We start from the raw sequence: 19,439 nt of genomic DNA on the forward strand, positions 1-19,439 counted from the left end.
CAAATGGGACTGTTTGAATTTCTACTGAAACTGAGGCAACCACTCCTGGAAAGGTGCCCTGATTCTCAGCATGTTCAGTTCGGAGCCCCAGATACAGGGGCAAAGTAAGAGAAGAGGAGGGAGCTGGAGGTTTCACATCCAAATCTGTACCTTTAGGACACAAGTCTGGCATGTCTTGAAGAGAGATAATGAGCAACATATATGCCACTTCTACCCATTTCCCTTGTTTTCTACAGAGCTTATCTAGTTGTAAAACAGTATGGTAATTAAGAGACCCTTCAAATGGCCAGCATTCCCCATCTTCCAAAAGATACTGTGGCCATTCAGTATCACAGAAGAAGATGAGGTATGTCTTTTTTTTTTTTTTTTTTTTTTTAACTCTGGGGATCAAACTTGCCCCAGTTTTTTTTTTTTTTTTTTTTTAATTACATTTTAAAGGAGTGATTCTGAAACTGTTAGTTTCCATTTGTAAGAGAGAAAAAAGCGACACCCCTAGCCGTGGCTTTTTTCCACCGGAAGTGATCCTCCCTGTTCTAGATGGGTATGTAGACAGACTCTCCACTAAAGCTTTCCTTCCCTGTTCAGACTTAGTCTGTCCTTTACCTATGCAGGTGCCATACTCATCCCTACTGGTTCTACCACTGAGGTGCAGTGGAGATGCACCAGGGACAGACCTGATGTCACCCCAAATTGATTTAGTTCCTCACCACCAACACCTTTGTTTGATTTCCCCCTTTCCTCTGACACCACTCGAGTTGGAGCAGAGTAGTCTTCCTGGAATGTTTCCCAACCTAGGACTACTAGGGGAAGCATCCATGTTAAGTGTGCCTGTGCACATTCCTGAGTACAGTCCTGACAGCAGTAGAAGTGGTGAGTCATAAAGAGATGAACAACAAACCCAAGATGTCTCCTCTGAGTGTCACCACACCAGGATATGCAATAGCAAAAGAGGTTGTGGAGGGTTGGCCAGTGAGTAAAAAGTGATTTTTGTCCTCAAGCTACTAGGTTCAATCCTTCAAGTGTATTGCCACAGATTCCACAAAAGAAATATCTAAGGAGTTAAGACAAAAACCATTAGAGGGCCTTCTCTGGTCTGCTAAGAGCTAACACTACCAAAAGAAGCCCATTGTACTTCCAATCTGGGATTCTCGATCTATGTTATTGGAAACCTCATGCTAGCTAGCAGTGCTTCCATCCATATAGTTTGGAGGCACAGCTATGACAAGGACTCACTTTCAGGTCGCTAGCCCCTGAGGCAGGCAGCCAAAAGAGTGACTTTATCCTGAGACATGTTCCTGGAGCTAGAGTTCTGCCTTGCTCCCAAATGTGCTCTTGTAACTTTCAGCTCCTAGCAAGGCTAGGCACTTCCATACATGGGGTCTAAGTAAAAGTACATAGTAACAGCATGGATCACAATTCCCTTCAAAGTCTATGATCTGACAGATTAAGTTAGTAGTTATAATTCCCCATGCAATTATGAATGGTCAAAGAAACTAAGAAAAGGTGAACAAGAAAAGAAAGTTCAGTTCACATGCTTCACCCATTTCTGGCCATTCCCCTCGCAGGGACACTTGGTGTCTCTTGGCATTGGCGGGTTGGTATAAACCCCTCCCAAGGCTCCCCTTTTTGGGACTGTCTTCAGTCATTACGAGGCACCTTGAAACTTCAATGAAGGGCTCATCACTTGTTTTACACAGGGTGTGTCATTCATTCACACAAGCACACCGTAGAGTTAGTAAAGTAAGGCAGAAAATGCATATATTGAGAATGCAGAGAGGCTACAGCTCTGAGTGTTCTTACTTGTCTTGAAGATCCCAGGGGAGCCCCCAAAATGATAGCTTACAGTGTACAATGTAGGATTCATGATTTCTGAAGAAGATTTTAGTTTTGGGGCCAGGGACCAGGCTTGATCACTCAAGAACTTTTGTGTACCACAGTTTTACTGAAGTATAAAAAGGGACAGAGGAAGCTTCTGACATAGACATCAGAAAGAGGATGGAGAGTGCCCCCTCCCTAGTCTAAGCAGAGGAGTTATGTACTTTATAAATTGGTTATTACAATAAATCAAAAGAATGTCTCAAGGTTGTAAAGATCTTACCAGACCCACTCCTACAATTTACATTTTAAGATGACAGGATTAGAACTAACAATAGAAAGATCTTACAAGGTCCATTCCCATAATATAAATTCTAAGATAACAGAATTAGTCAGAAAGTTTTCAAGAAGCAGAAACTTTCCTCGAGCAGGGTACAGTGTTATTATATAATCCTTAGTCAGAGTTTAAAATGAGTTGTTTGTTGTGTAATCATCAATTCTGGGCTTAAAGAAAACAAAGAATGTAGAGAATGTAGAGGGGGGAAAAAAAAGACATTTGTCCTTTCCTCCTCCTTGAAAATTCCAGACCCCTCTCTCTTCCTTAGGGACCCTGGACTTCTTATCAACCTGCCTAGGAATTGCCTCTCTAAGTTATTGTACTGTTGAAGCCTAGCTTGGAGAATTTTGAGCCTTACTTTGCTAGCATGTGAAATATGTGTAATTGTGTGGTAATTTGAACATTCTTTGGCATTTCCCTTCTTTGGTATTGAAATGAAAACTGACCTTTCCCAGTCCTGTGACCACTGCTGAGTTTTCCAAATTTGCTGGCATATTGCATGAAGTGCTTTAGCAGCATCACCTATTAAGATTTGAAATAGTTCAGATGGAATTCCATCACCTCCACTAGCTTTATTTGTAGTGATGCTACCTAAGGCCCTCTTGATTTTATACTCTGAGTTGTCTGGTTCTAGGTGAGTGATTACACCATCATGGTTATCTGGGTCATTAAGATATTTTTTATATAGTTCTATGTAATCTTGCCACCTCTTCTTAATATCTTCTTTTTCTTGTAGGTCCATTCTATTTCTGTCCTTTATTGTGTCCATTTTCATATGAAATATTCCTTGGTATCTCTAAAGATATTACATGCACAGGAAATTAAGAGAAAGCCAGAGTAGCAATATTTATATCAGACAAAATAGACTTTTGTCTGATATAAATGCAAAGATTGCATTAAGAGATGAAGAAGGACATTGTATTATGATAAACTGCTCAATCCAGCAAAATTATATAATATTTGTATATATCTATACATATAACATATAAGTACCTAAATTAATCAAATATTAATAAACATAAAAGGAAAATTTGACAGTAACACAATACCTGTAAGAAACCTCAGCATGCTACGTATTTGTTGATGTTCTTCAGTCACTAAGTCATATCAGACTCTTTGCTACCCCATGAATGGAGGCCAACCAGGCTTCACTGTCCTTCACTATCTCCAGGAGTCTGCTCAAACTCTTGTCCATTGAATCAGTGATCCGATCCAACCATCATATCCTCCGTTGGCCCCTTCTCGGCTTGTCCTCAGTCTTTCCCAATATCAGGGTCTTGTCCAATGAGTCAGCTCTTCACATCAAGTGGCCATACTATTGGAATTTCAGCTTCAGCACCAGTTCTCCCAATAAATATCCAGGATTGATTTCCTTTATAATTGACTGCTGTTTACTCCAATGGACAAATAATCCAGACAGAAAGGCAATAAATGCTAGCTTTAAATGACTTAATTGAAATATAGATGATAGATAGAACATTTCATCTCTTGGATGAATACATTCTTTACAAATGTACATGAAACATTGCCCAGGATAGAGCATGTTAGGTCACCAAATAAGTCTCAATAATATTAAGAATAAAGCATCTTTTGTGACCACAATGATATATAACTAGAAATTAACAAGAAAAAAAACTTAAAAAAAAATGTGGAGGTTATACTGTATGCTAGAAAATAGCCAGTGGGTCACTAAAGAAATAAAGAAGAAATACAAAAATATATGGAAACCAATGAAAACACAGACAATGTTCCAAAATTTATTGGCCACAACAAAAGCAGCTCTAAGAGGGTAGTATATAACAATACAGTCCTTACCTGAGGAAACAAATAATCCTCAACTAAACAACACAGTTACATTAAAGGGAGTACAAAACAAAAAGGAACTAAGCTCAAACTTAATAGAAGGAAGGAATAATGAAGACTGCAGAGAATGTAAATTTATTAATAGAGACTAAATTATTACCCTGCTTATTTAACTTATATGCAGAGTACATCATGAGAAACGCTGGACTGGAAGAAACACAAGCTGGAATTAAGATTGCTGGGAGAAATATCAATAACCTCAGATATGCAGATGACACCACCCTTATGGCAGAAAGTGAAGAGGAACTCAAAAACCTCTTTATGAAAGTAAAAGAGGAGAGTGAAAAAGTTGGCTTAAAACTCAACATTCAGAAAATGAAGATCATGGCATCTGGTCCCATCACTTCATGGGAAATAGATGGGGAAACAGTGGAAACTGTGTCAGACTTTATTTTGGGGGGCTCCAAAATCACTACAGATGGTGACTGCAGCCATGAAATTAAAAGACGCTTATTCCTTGGATGGAAAGTTATGACCAACCTAGATAGCATATTCAAAAGCAGAGACATTACTTTGCCAACAAAGGTCCATCTAGTCAAGGCTATGGTTTTTCCAGTGGTCATGTATGGATGTGAGAGTTGGACTGTGAAGAAGGCTGAGTGCTGAAGAATTGACGCTTTTGAACTGTGGTGTTGGAGAAGACTCTTGAGAGTCCCTTGGACTGCAAGGAGATCCAACCAGTCCATTCTAAAGGAGATCAGTCCTGGATGTTCTTTGGAAGGAATGATGCTAAAGCTGAAACTCCAGTACTTTGGCCACCTCATGCGAAGAGTTGAGTCATTGAAAAAGACTCTGATGCTGGGAGGGATTGGGGGCAGGATGAGAAGGGAACAACAGAGGATGAGATGGCTGGATGGCATCACTGACTCGATGGGCGTGAGTCTGAGTGAACTCCTGGAGTTGGGGATGGACAGAGAGGCCTGGCGTGCTGCAATTCATGGGGTCACGAAGAGTCGGACACGACTGAGCGTCTGAACTGAACTGAACTGAAAGGAAACAGAAAAAGATCCGTGAAAATAAGATCCGATTTTTGGAATATATAAACAAAATTGATAAACTTTTAGCCAGATTAATCAAGAAAAAAGAGAAATTGAAAGTTTCTCAGTCTGGCTCTTTGCAACCTTATGGACTATACAGTCCATGGGATTCTCCAAGCCAGAATACTGGAATGGGTAGCCTTTTCTTTCTCCAGGGGATTGTCCCAACCCAGGAATTGAACTGTGGTCTCCTGTATTGCAGGCAGATTTTTTTTTTTTTTTTTTTTTTTTTTTTTTTACCAACTGAGCTATTATGGAAGCCAAAGAAGAGAGAGGGATCAAACAGATAAAATCAGAAATGTAAAGAAGAGAATTGACAACTGATATCACAGAAATACAAAAGATATAAAATATATAAACTATAAAAATTCCCCAAAAGTCCAGGAACAGATAGATGGCTTCAGTAGAGAATTCTACCAAATATTTAAAGAAGAGTTAATATGTACCCTCAAATTATTATTCCAAAAATTTGAAGAGGAAAGAACACTTGTACACGAGCAGCATCACTCTAATAACAAAACCAGACTAAGACATAGAAAAAAAAAAATTACAGGCTGATATTCTGGATGAAGATAGATGCAAATATCCTCAACAAAATATTAATAAACTGAACTCAACATTTCATTAAAAGGACCAAACATCTGTGTCTCTTTTGCTGTCTCGTCTATGGGGAGGGAGGTGGGAGGGGAGTTTAGGATGGAGAACATGTGTATACCCGTGGCGGATTCATGTTGATGTATGGCAAAACTAATACAATATTGTAAAGTAATTATCTTCCAATTAAAATAAATACATTTAAATTTTAAAACATTTAAAAAAAAAAAAAAAAAGACCAAACATCATGAGCAATTGGGATTTATTTCAGCAATGCAAAGATAGATCAGTACCAACAAAATCAATGTGATACACCACATTTAAAGAAGCATGGGATAAAATCCATATTATCATCTCAATAGATCCAAAAAAGAAAATTGTTGACAAAATTCAACATCCATTTATGACAGAGCTGTCAACTAATTTATTATAGAGGAAATGTGTGTATGTCTGTGGGTATATGTGTGTGCTCAGTCACTTAGTTATGTCTGACTTTTTGCAACTGCATGGACTGTAACCTGTCAGGCTCCTCTATCCATTGAATTTTCCAGGCAAGTATAACTCAACATAATAGGACCAGATATGGCAAATGTACAACCACATCATACTCAATGGTGAAAAGCTGAAAGCAGTTGCTCTAAGATCACAAATAAGATAAAGATGGTCATTCTCATTACTTAAATTCAGCATAGTATTGGAAGTCTAGTCATAGCGATCAGGTGAGAAAATAGAGATAAAATACTTCGAAATTGGAGAAGTATAAGTAAGACTGTCACTGTGGTTACATAACTAGTATCATACATAAAAAATCCTAATGATGCCACCAAAAAACAAGTAGAACTAATAAATTAGTTCAGTGAAGTTATGGGAGGAAAATTAATATGTAAACTAAGTTATATTTCTATAGAGTAATCACAGACTCTCAAAAAGAGAATTTAATAATACAGTCTCATTTACAATTGCATGAAAAAGCATAAAATAAATAAGAATAAACCTAACTAAGGAGGTAAAGTTACTAGACTCAGAAAATTTCTGTGTAAGACATTGATGAAAGAAAGTCGAAAGAAATAAATGAAAAGATAAACTGTGATGATGGATTGGAAGAATTAATATTACTAAAATGACCATACTCCCTAAGGTAATCCTCAGATTCAATGCAATCTCTATTAAAATACTGAGGTATTTTTTCAGAGTATTGGAACCCAAATCCTAAAATTTGCATAGAACACAAAGGGTGATTGAATGGCCTAAGCAAATTTAAAGAACAAAGCTGGAGCTAACACTCTCCAACTTCAAACTATACTACAAAGCTACAATAATCACAACAGCAGGGTGCTTACACAAAGGGACACAGAAAGATCAGTGGAACAGAAGTGAGATCTTAGAAATAAGCCCACACACATACAGTCAATCCACAGCAAAGAAGGCAAGAATATACAATGGGAAAAAGACAGCTTCTTCAAAAATGGTGTTGGGAAAACTGTAAGCTCTATGTAAAAGTGAAACAAGGTCACTTTCTCACACTATATACAAAATTAAACTCAAAATAGATTAAAGAATTAAGTGTAATACATGATGCAATACATGTAATTCCATGATGGAGAAGGAAATGGCAACCCACTACAGTATTCTTGCCTGGAGAATCCCATGGGCAGGGTAGCCTGGTGGGCTGCTGCCCATGGGGTCACACAGAGTCAGACATGACTGAAGCGACTTAGCATGCATGTATTAGAGAAGGAAATGGCAACCCACTCCAGTATTCTTGCCTGGAGAATCCCAGGGACAGAGGAGACTGGTGGGCTGCCATCTGTGGGGTCCCACAGAGTTGGACATGACTGATGTGACTTAGCAGTAGCAGTAATACATGAAACCATGAAACTTCTAGAGGAAAACATAAGCAGCATGGTCTTCGACATTGGTCTCAGGAAAAAAAAAAAAAATATGTATATATATATATATATATATATATATATATATATATATAGGCTATGTCTCATGGAACAAAGTATATACAAGCAAAAATAAATAAGTGGGATCTAATCTTCTGAGCTGGTCAGGGGCAGAAGCTGGGAGGACCCCATGCCTGAGGGGTGGCGGCCAAGAGGAGCTACCCAAAGTCCGAGGTCAGGGGCAGAGGCTGAGAGTGCTAGCATGCGATGGTGCAGGAATGGCTGAGAGAAGCTACCCCACGTCCAAGGTCAGGGGCGGCAGCTGAGAGTGCCAGGCTGCGACAGCCCAGGAGCAGCCAAAAGGAGCTACCCCAGGTGCGAGGTCAGGAGCAGTGGCCGAGAGGAGCCATTCCCTGCCTGAGGCCAGGGGTGGCATCCCGGAGGAGCTACCCCACACCCGAGGTCAGGGATGGCGGCCGAGAGGAACAACCCCAGGCCCAAGAGCGGTGGCTGTGTGGGTGCAGGAGGGCCTAGAGGAGCTACTCCACATACAAGGTCAGGAGGGCCGGCAGTGAGGAGATATCCCTCGTCCAAGGTAAGGAGCAGCAGATGTGCTTTGCTGGAGCAGCCACTACCCCACACCCAAGGTAAGAGGAACCCAAGTAAGACGGTAGGTGTTGCAAGAGGGCATCAGAAGGCAGACACCCTGAAACCATACTCATAGAAAACTAGTCAATCTAATAATACTAGGACCACAGCCTTGTCTAACTCAATGAAACCAAGCCATGCCCTGTGGGGCCACCCAAGATAGACAGGTCATGGTGGAGATTCTGACAGAATGTGGTCACCTGGAGAAGAGAATAGCAAACCACTTCAGTATTCTTGCCTTGAGAACCCCATGAACAGTATGAAAAGGCAAAATGATAGGATACTGAAAGAGGAACTCCCCAGGTCAGTAGATGCCCAATATGCTACTGGAGATAAGTAGAGAAAGAACTCCAGAAAGAATGGAGGGATGGAGCCAAAGCAAAAATACCCAGTTGTGGATGTGACTGGTGATAGAAGCAAGGTATGATGCTGTAAAGAGCTATATTGCATAGGAACCTGGAATGATAGGTCCATGAATCAAGGCAAATTGGAAGCGGTCAAACGGGAGATGGCAAGAATGAACGTTCACATTCTAGGAATCAGCGAACTAAAATGGACTGGAATGGGTGAATTTAACTCAGATGAGCATTATGTCTACTACTGCCCGCAAGAATCCCTTAGAAGAAATGGAGTAGCCATCATGGTCAACAAAAGAGTCCGAAATGCAATACTTGGATGCAATCTCAAAAATGACAGAATGATCTCTGTTCATTTCCAGGGCAAATCATTCAATATCACAGTAATCCAAGTCTATGCCCCAAGCAGTAACACTGAAGAAGCTGAAGTTGAACGGTTCTATGAAGACCTCCAAGACCTTTAAAACTAAAACCCAAAAAGATGTCCTTTTCATTATAGGGGACTGGAATGCAAAAGTAGGAAGTCAAGAAACACCTGGAGTAACAGGAAAATTTGGCCTTGGAATATGGAATGAAGTAGGGCAAAATTTAATAGAGTTTTGCCAAGAGAATGCACTGGTCATAGCAAATACCTTCTTCCAACAACACAAGAGATAAGTCTACACATGGACATCACCAGATGGTCAACATTGATTGATTATATTCTTTGCCGCCAAAGATGGAGAAGCTCTATACAGTCAGCAAACACAACACCGGGAGCTGACTGCGGCTCAGATCATGAACTCTTTATTGCCAAATTCAGACTTAAATTGAAGAAAGTAGGGAAAACCACTAGATCATTCAGGTATGACCTAAATCAAATCCCTTTGGATTATACAGTGGAAGTGAGAAATAGATTTAAGGGACTAGATCTGATAGATAGAGTGCCTAATGAACTATGGACTGAGGTTCATGTCATTGTACAGGAGACAGGGATCAAGAAATTCTAATGGAAAAGAAATGCAAAAAAAAAAAAAAAAAAAAAAGACTGTCTAGGGAGGCCTTACAAATAGCTGTGAAAAGAAGAGAAGCAAAAACCAAAGGAGAAAAGGAAACATATAAGCATCTGAATGCAGAGTTCCAAAGAACAGCAAGGAGAGATAAAAAAGCCTTCCTCAGTAATCAATGCAAAGAAATAAAGGAAAACAACAGAATGAGAAAGACTAGAGATCTCTTCAAGAAAATTAGAGATACCAAGGGAACATTTCATGCAAAGATGGGCTCGATAAAGGACAGAAATTGTATGGACCTAACAGAAGCAGTCCAGGTTAGATGCAGGATACAGGATGCTTGGGGCTGGTGCACTGGGATGAAACAGAGGAATGGTATGGGGAGGGAGGTGGGAAGGGGGTTCAGGATTAGGAACACATGTACACCCGTGGCGGATTCATGTTGATGTATGGCAAAACCAAGACAATATTGTAAAGAAATTAGCCTCTAATTAAAATAAATACATTTAAATTAAAAAAAAAAAAAAGAAGCGGTGGCAAGAATACAGAGAAGAACTGTACAAAAAAAGATCTTCATAACCAAGAGAATCATGATGGTGTGATCACTGACCTAGAGCCAGACATCCTAGAATGTGAAATCAAGTGGGCCTTTGAAAGCATCACTACGAACAAAGCTAGTGGAGGTGATGGAGTTCCAGTTGAGCTATTTCAAATCCTGAAAGATGATGCTGTGAAAGTGCTGCATTCAATATGCCAGCAAATTTGGAAAACTAAGCAGTGGCCACAGGACTGGAAAAGGTCCACTTTCATTCCAATCCCAAACAAAGGCAATGCCAAAGAATGCTCAAACTATCACACAATTGCACTTATCTCACATGCTAGTAAAGTAATGCTCAAAATTCTCCAAGCCAGGCTTCAGCAATATGTGAACCATGAACTTCCAGATGTTCAAGCTCGTCTTAGAAAAGGCAGAGCAACCAGAGATCAAATTGCCAAAATCTGTTGGATCATGGAAAAAGCAAGAGAGTTCCAGAAAAACATCTATTTCTGCTTTATTGACTATTCCAAAGCCTTTGACTGTGTGGATCACAATAAACTGTGGAGAATTCTGAAAGAGACGGGAATACCAGTCCACCCGACCTGCCTCTTGAGAAACCTATATGCATGTCAGTAAGTAACAGTTAGACCTGGACATGGAACAACAGACTGGTTCCAAATAGGAAAAGGAGTACGTCAAGGCTGTATATTGTAATCCTGCTTATTTAACTTATATGAAGAGTACATCATGCGAAATGCTGGGATGGAAGAAGCACAAGCTGGATTCAAGATTCCAAGAGAGAGAAATATCAATAACCTCAGATATGCAGATGACACCACCCTTATGGCAGAAAGTGAAGAGGAACTAAAAAGCCTCTTGATGAAAGTGAAAGTGGAGAGTGAAAAAGTTGGCTTAAAGCTCAACATTCAGAAAACAAAGATCATGGCATCCGGTCCCATGACTTCTGGGAAATAGATGGGGAAACAGTGGAAACAGTGGCAGACTTTGTTTTTTTGGGCTCCAAAATCACTGAAGATGGTGACTGCAGCCATGAAATTAAAAGATGCTTACTCTTTGAAGGAAAGTTATGACCAATCTAGATAGCATATTGAAAAGCAGGGACATTGCTTTGCCAACGAAGTTCCATCTAGTCAGGGCTATGGTTTTTTTCCAGTGGTCATGTATGGATGTTAGAGTTGGACTGTGAAGAAGGCTGAGCGCTGAAGAATTGATGCTTTTGAACTGTGGTGTTGGAGAAGACTCTTGAGAGTCCCTCGGACTGCAAAGAGATCCAACCAGTCCATTCTGAAGGAGATCAGCCCTGGGATTTCTTTAGAAGGAATGATGCTAAAGTTGAAACTCCAGTACTTTGGCCACCTCATGTGAAAAGTTGACTCATTGGAAAAGACTCTGATGCTGGGAGGGATTGGAGGCAGGAGGAGAAGGGGATGACAGAGGATGAGATGGCTGGATGGCATCACTGACTCGATGGATGTGAGTCTGAGTGAACTCCGGGAGTTGGTGATGGACAGGGAGGCCTGGCGTGCTGCGATTCATGGGGTCGCCAAGAGCCGGACATGACTTAGCACCTAAACAACAACATTTACTGAGTAGTACCCCAAAGAGTATTTGCCTTTCAATGTACAAGCACAAAACTTGATGCTAGGAATTATGTATTCTGACCCCAAATTTTCAAATAGGTACCATAAACATTTCAGTATATTTGGATATTGCAAGTTGTATTGTCTATAAACAATGAAGTTTTATTCATTTGTTCATTCAAGATGAACATGCTCATTGTTGTCTATTTTGCATATAAGCACCTTCTAGATTTTGAGGATACAGAGGTGAACACTACCAGCAAAGTATTCAGTTATACATATACACATCTTCATTCTTTTTTTAGATTATTTTCTTGTATAGGTTATCACAGAATATTGAGTAGAATTCCCTCTGCTACAAAGTAGGTTCTTGTTGGTTATCTTGAGCAAAATCATGAACATATACCCCCATATTAGTTTAAGATTCTGTGATGTTAAAATTTAAAATAAATTAGTTCAATATTAAATGTAGTTACATGCACAGACATAGAAAGCAAACTTATGGATACTAAAGGGAGAAGTGGAAGAGGGTGGGGCAAATAAGGGGTTTGAAAATAACATATACACACTACTATATATATGACATGGATATACAATGTACAAGGACCTATTGTACAGCACAGGGAACTATATTCAATATTGTGTTATAACCTATAATGGAAAAGAATTGGGACATTTTGTATATATATATGACTGAATCACTTTTCTGTAAACCTGAAAATAACACAACATTGTAAATCAGCTATACTACAATATGAAATAAAAAATAATAAATGGAGTTATGTGGGTCAATTGCTGACTCTGTGTAAATTGCAAGAGCTTTTTCATAAGTCCTGCAGCATCATCTCATGTTTTCATAGTTGTCCCAGGCCCTTGTTCAACTTTTTGCAACCCCAATTGACTGTAGCCTGCTCTCTGACTGTAGGCTCCTTTGTCTGTGGAATTTTCCAAGAAAGAATACTGAATCGCGTTGGCATTTCCTACTCCTATCATGGTGCCATAGTCGCTCAATTCAGTCATGCTGCCTACCTACCAGCTGCTTGGCTTTGTACACTCTGAGAAGATAAGAAGGAATAAGACATAGTAAGCAGCAGCACACCAGGCTTCCTGTCCTTCACTATCTTCTGGAGTTTGCTTACCTCATGCCCATTGAGTTAGTGATGCCAGCCAAACATCTCATCCTCTATAACCCGCTTCACTTGCCCTCAGTCTTTCCCAGGATCAGGGTCCTTTCCAATGAGTCAGCTCTTTGCATCAGGTGGCCAAAGTATTGGAGCTTCAGTTTCAGCACCTGTCCTTCCAATGAATATTCAGAGTAAATAGCCAGTATCAATTCTAATTCTCAGAGGGAGTTGTATACTCTGCAACAAAGTAATTATTCATCACTTCCTATTCATCAGCCTACTGAAACTTGGAACACAGAGGAATATTAAAGCCCAAATTTCTTGTGATGGACTAGCCTTCTCTCTCCCCAGGAGGTTGCTTTTCCACTTAAATCATAATTCATATGCTTTGCTTTTTCTATTTAGACTTCATGGAATGTCAAATATTTTTATCATCAGTTGCATAATATAGACAATTTATGAATGGCAGTGTGTATCATAATCTTTTCCATAAGGCTAGTCCTGCTGATGGGAAGATTCTGTCATGAAACTGATGAAATCTAATCATGTCCCCCCTTCCATAATCCATCTTCCATCATATCAAGAATGACTATTAGGAGATTGCCAACTGGACTGCTGTCCTCTTTCACTCAGACTCTATCAAAAACTTTATTTACCTTGGAGATCGAAAGCATCTTTTCTCCTGCCTTAGGGCTTCTATGTATAATTTTGACAGTCTTTACTTTATCAAAGAAATTGTGTCAATTTGAAAAACTGCAGCCCTTCTTACTCTGGTTGAATATCAAATTTTATATAGAGAAGAATTTATTTAATGACACATTGAAAAGATTTTGAACTCAAGTTAGTGAAGGTTTACACTTTTGAAATGCATTGGTGTTATAATTATCACCATGGCATTCTTTCAGAAGAATGAAGTTTGAATATTCACTTGACACTATTGTTTTAAGCTACTAACAGGTATGATTACATGCCTCATGCATGTCAGGCTATATAGATATAGATATATATGTATAGTTACACACATGCACACACACACACACACAATCCCAACATGCATAATGTTATGCCAAGAAGCACAGATATGAGCATCTATTAGTGTGATATATCTCATCAAACAACAGACCCAATGTCATTAAGGATTTGATGGATCCTTTACAAATAGCAGCACACATCCCCTAATATACCAGAGCACTCACTGTCTTTGTATTTGGCTTTTCCCCCTGCCTTTTAGGCATTCTATGTGCAGCTAGGGTTCTATGTTCTAGTTGCATATTAGAAATATGTGCACACTATAAATATCTGAGAGAACTTTTTTAAAAGTTTGAGAACTGGGTCCTGACCTAGTCCAATTAAATCAGAATGTCCAAGGATGAGACACAGGCATGGGTACTTTTAAAATCTCCCTAGGTCATCCTGCTGCTGCTGCTTCTGCTAAGTCGCTTCAGTCGTGTCCAACTCTGTGCGACCCCACTAGTCTCCTCTGTCCCTGGGATTCTCCAGGCAAGAATATTGGAGTGGGTTGCCATTTCCTTCTCCAATACATGAAAGTGAAAAGTGAAAGGGAAGTCACTGAGCCATGCCTGACTCTTAGGGACCCCATGAACTGCAGCCTACCAGGCCCCTCTGTCCGTGGGATTTTCCAGGCAAGAGTACTGGAGTGGGGTGCCATTGCCTTCTCCGGGGTTACTGGCATCCTATGGTGCGTTAAAGCCACATTCAAACTGTTTTAACTTGCAGTAACATCAGGGAGCTCAAGTGCTCAGTTTAAAGCACTTGAGTCCTTAGAGAGTTAAGCTCAAAGCATATGTGTGCTAAGTCTGACTCTTTGTGACTCTATGGGCAGTAGTTCACCAGGTTCCCTTGTCTACAGGATTCTCCAGGCAAGAATACTGGAGTAGGTTGCCATTTCCTTCTCCAGTGGATCTTCCCAATCCAGGGAAGAAGCCACATCTCTTATGTCTCCCACAGTGTCAGGCAGGTTCTTTACTATTAGCGTCACCTGGGGAGCCCCCAGAAATGCATTTAAAACAGCATAACACAGCCTTCCACTGTCAACAGTCTACCAAAATGGTTATAAATTGTGTTATTTCACTTCAGTCCCCTCCTTGTTCACTATTGTAAACTCCCCTGGCCCCGTTGCCCAAGGCACAGTTTCCAAACAACTGCTGCTGCTACTGCTGCTAAGTCCCTTCAGTCATGTCTGACTCTGTGCGACCCCATAGACGGCAGCGCACCAGGCTCCACCGTCCCTGGGATTCTCCAGGCAAGAACACTGGAGTGGGTTGCCATTTCCTTCTCCAATGCATGAAAGTGAAAAGTGAAAGTGAAGTCACTCAGTCTTGTCCGACTTTTAGCAACCCCATGGACTGCAGCCTACCAGGCTCCTCCGTCCATGGGATTTTCCAGGCAAGAGTACTGGAGTGGGGTGCCATTGCCTTCTCTGTCCAAACAATTACAAAATGCCAATTTAACTGAAAGATCAAATCAAAGTAAGACCAGGGTGAATAGATGAGCCATATACTATCTCCAGAACAGCCTCTAACTTGAAATGCTTAAACAGAAAGACATGACAAAGGAAGAAAAATGGCATATAAAAAATATTCTAGGCAGACAGAATCCTTTTCTCAATTTCAGCTTCTCTTATTTCAGTCTACTCAGATTGTCAGGGCTGTCTTTGTGTGTTTCCCATATTGCTGCACATTTTCACTGATGTTTCTGCTTAATTAGTTGCTCTTCCTCCAGAATTTGAACTAAAGGTAAAGTTACTAGGAAAAATCTTATCTATTCAGAAGCAGTTAATGTGGAAAGTCTTTATGTGATCAAATCAAGCCTTTCTCCTGAGCTATCAATCAGAATTCCCAAACCACAGCACTCCACAGAACTTAACTTCTAGGGCTGGGAGCCATCCCTCAGGCCCACAAGATCAAGGAAAAGTATTTGGGCCGGTCCTTCCTATTTAAGATTCACAACTTGTACTTACTAGAGTAGACATTACAGCTGTGGTCTAACCTCTATTTGTTTCAGTTGGTTCATTTACTCCCTACAGGGCCATCTTGTAAAGTGGCGGTTATAAGTAATAACAGAGAGCCTCTCAAGTTTGGCAGGTATGATGAGTAAGTAACAGGCTGACATATCACCTGCAGTAAAACAATCTTTCAGCTGTCCTCTTGAGATTGAAAAAAAAAGCCTCTCCACTTTTATCAGATCCCCCTAGTAAGTTCTGAAATCTCAGCTTCTTTTCACCACAAGCCTTGACCCTTGGTTTCATTTAATCTCATGAGACTCTATTTTCTTTTTCTATTGAAAGTTTAAGCTATTTAAAAGGAAATGGAGTGAGCTGGCTTACCTATTGATTTCATTTTGGTAGGTAAATTCACTGGCTGATGGAAAACATAATCCACCAGGATGGAAAGAGCCCCTGATGAGCAGCCCTTGAACAGGCCAGCAATTGAAGGCTAGTTTGGATTATGGCCTTCAGATTCAACAATCCAGGGAAAACTCACCCATTCATCATTGATTAAAAAAAAAAAAAAAAAACTCAGTGGTTTTATAGTTATTATAATTTTAAAGTTGAATCCACTCTATCAACTTGTTGTCTATTTAAATTTAGAATAGCTTATGTATTTGTATTTATCTTATTTAATACTATTTTTTTATGGCATCAAAGACAAATGATGTAGATTTTAATTTGGTTTTTCACATAGTCCACTTCCTGCATGTCCGGCACTAGTAACTTATTTTCTGGGCTATTAATCAAATAAATTTAAATTGATGAGGGCCTTTGGTTTGGGGATCAATTCAGTTGCTCAGTCATGTCTGACTCTTTGTGACCACATGGACTGAGCACGCCAGGCCTCCCTGTCCATCACCAACTCCTGGAGTTCATCCAAACCCATGTCCAGTGAGTCAGTTCAGTTCAGTTCAGTCGCTCAGTCGTGTCCGACTCTTTGCAACCCCATGAATCGCAGCACACCAGGCATCCCTGTCCATCACAAACTCCCAGAGTTCACTCAGATTCACGCCTATCGTGTCAGTGATGCCATCCAGCCATCTCATCCTCTGTCATCCCCTTCTCCTCCTGCCCCCAATCCCTCCTAGTATCAGAGTTTTTTCAAATGAGTCAACACTGCGCATAAGATGGCCAAAGTACTGGAGTTTCAGCTTTAGCATCATTTCTTCCAAAGAAATCCCAGGGCTGATCTCCTTCAGAATGGACTGGTTGGATCTCCTTGCAGTCCAAGGGACTCTCAAGAGTCTTCTCCAACACCACAGTTCAAAAGCATCAATTCTTCGGCACTCAGCTTTCTTCACAGTCCAACTCTCACATCCATACATGACCACTGGAAAAATCATAGCCTTGACTAGATGGACCTTTGTTGGCAAAGGAATGTCTCTGCTTTTTAATATGCTATCTAGGTTGGTCATAACTTTTATTCCAAGGAGTTACATCTATAATATTGTTGGAGACTCTTAATCCAGTGATTATTCAGTTGCTAAACCAAGAATATTACAATTTTTTTAAGAATCATTATAATTCATTGAATATTTCAGAAATGATATGGGCCAAATATCAGGACTCTTCTGTTGTTGCTAGAATGGTTGTTCACTGGGAAGTTTATATAATGAACAATTAGCAAGCTGTGCGATGGATGCTGCCTCTGTTGTGCAACTGGGATTGCTTTTCTATTTTCCTTCATCCCTCTAGGCATGAGGCCACTATGGAATAATGACAAATGACTCATTGCTGTTAAAATGGAAAGAACCCAAATCCATCTCAGCTGTGCACCTTTCTCCTTGTTTTATTTTATATATAACCTGATACCTTCAGTTATTGCCTGTTTAGATAAAAACCTCATCTCTGTGGTCATCTTCATGCCCTTAAGTAGCCCATTCCCAACTCTTGGAATCACAATGGAGAGTAGAAGAACAATGCCAATATTATGAGCCAGGCATAGATGTTGCTTACAATAAAGAAGGGATATTGAAGTTCTTAGGAAAACTGTTGTGTTTCTCAAGATTATTTCAATATCAAAGTTTTGTCTTACTAGGTGTTGAATTCTCCCAAGGCCGTTCTTAGCTTCATTTGGTTCAGATTCTGGAGGTCACTTGAACATTGGCCTCGGTTGGTAGAGAAAAGTGATGTCAGAATTTCTAGACTCAAGATCAAGTATATCTAAACCATGCATGACCAGTGATAAATAGTATCAGCTTTGCTGAAGCTTGGCATGGGAATAAGAAACAGTGTCTTCTAGGCATTTTCTTGCAGCCGTAGCTGGTTAAAAGCTAAAGTTGGAGACAAGGATTTTTTTTTTTTTTTGTAATGGACAGTTAATGTTCTGTTGCTTCCCTCCCAGGGAACAAAATTTCCCCTTCTTTTGGAGAACTGCATTTCCTTCCACTTCAACTAATTATTTTATTTCATTCCTTTGGTCATAGAAATAGGGTTTCCTTGGTGGCTAAGATGGTAAAGAATACACCTGCAATTCAGGAGACTCAGGTTTGATTGCTGGGTCAGGAAGATCCCCTGCAGAAGGGAATGGCTAACTACTCCAGTATTCTTGCCTGGAGAATCCCGTGGACTGTAGCTTCTGTCCATGGGGTCACAAAAAGTTAGACATGACTAAGCAACTGACACTTTCACTTTTCTTTCACTTTGGTCACAGAAATAGTAGCATAACCCAAGCTGGAGTACTTAGTTCAGTTCAGTTCAGCCACTCAGTCATGTCCGACTCTTTGTGACCCCATGAATCGCAGTACGCCAGGCCTCCCTGTCCAGAGTACTTAGAATACTTGTTTAGAATATTTGTTTATTTTTTATTTTATGGCTTATGGTATCATAACAACAACAACAACAACAAAAGTTGCCAAGACCCATGTCAAGTATCTTTCCCCTATGCTTTCTTCTAGGAGTTTTATGGTTTTAGGTCTTACATTTAAGCCTTCAGTTTGATTCAATTATTTTTTTGTGGTTGGTATCAAATAGGGTCTAGTTTGACTCTTTCACATGTGAATATCCAATTTCCCCAATGGAATATATTGAAGAGACTGTCTTTTCTCCAATGAGGATTCTTGTTTTCCTTATCAAATATTAACTAACCATATGTGTATAAGTATATTTCTGGGCCCTTGATTCTATTCCATTGACCTATGTATCTGTTTTTATGCCAGTGCTATTCTGTTTTGATTACTAAAGCTTTATAGTATAGCTTGAAATAACAAAGTATGATGCCACCAGCTTTGTTCTTTCTCAGGATTGCTTTGGTTATTCAAGATCTTTTTTAGTATCCATGATGGATTTTTAATACATCATAGTAAATGACCATTATCACCAAAACAAATACACTCAAACTAAAAGTGTTGTATTATAAGTATTTTTCCTTGGCAGTAAAAATATGTTTATTTTATTAAAACAAATTTTGATTAAAACTTTAAAAGACTTTGTAAATATAAAGTGTAGCTTTTATTAACAAAAATAAATTGGGAAATACATGAAGTAACGGGTTATGCAATTTAGTTGTCACTATTTCTACCTTATTTATCTAAAGACTAAAAAAAAAAAATACAATATTCTGCCATCTTTCAGAAATAGTTTCTTATTTAGAAATAATAAATAATATCTCAAAATAAATGTTCATTTTTTTGATTCCA

Source organism: Bubalus bubalis, chromosome 7 (genome assembly GCF_019923935.1).
Source record: "Bubalus bubalis isolate 160015118507 breed Murrah chromosome 7, NDDB_SH_1, whole genome shotgun sequence".
Lineage (NCBI taxonomy): Eukaryota > Metazoa > Chordata > Mammalia > Artiodactyla > Bovidae > Bubalus > Bubalus bubalis.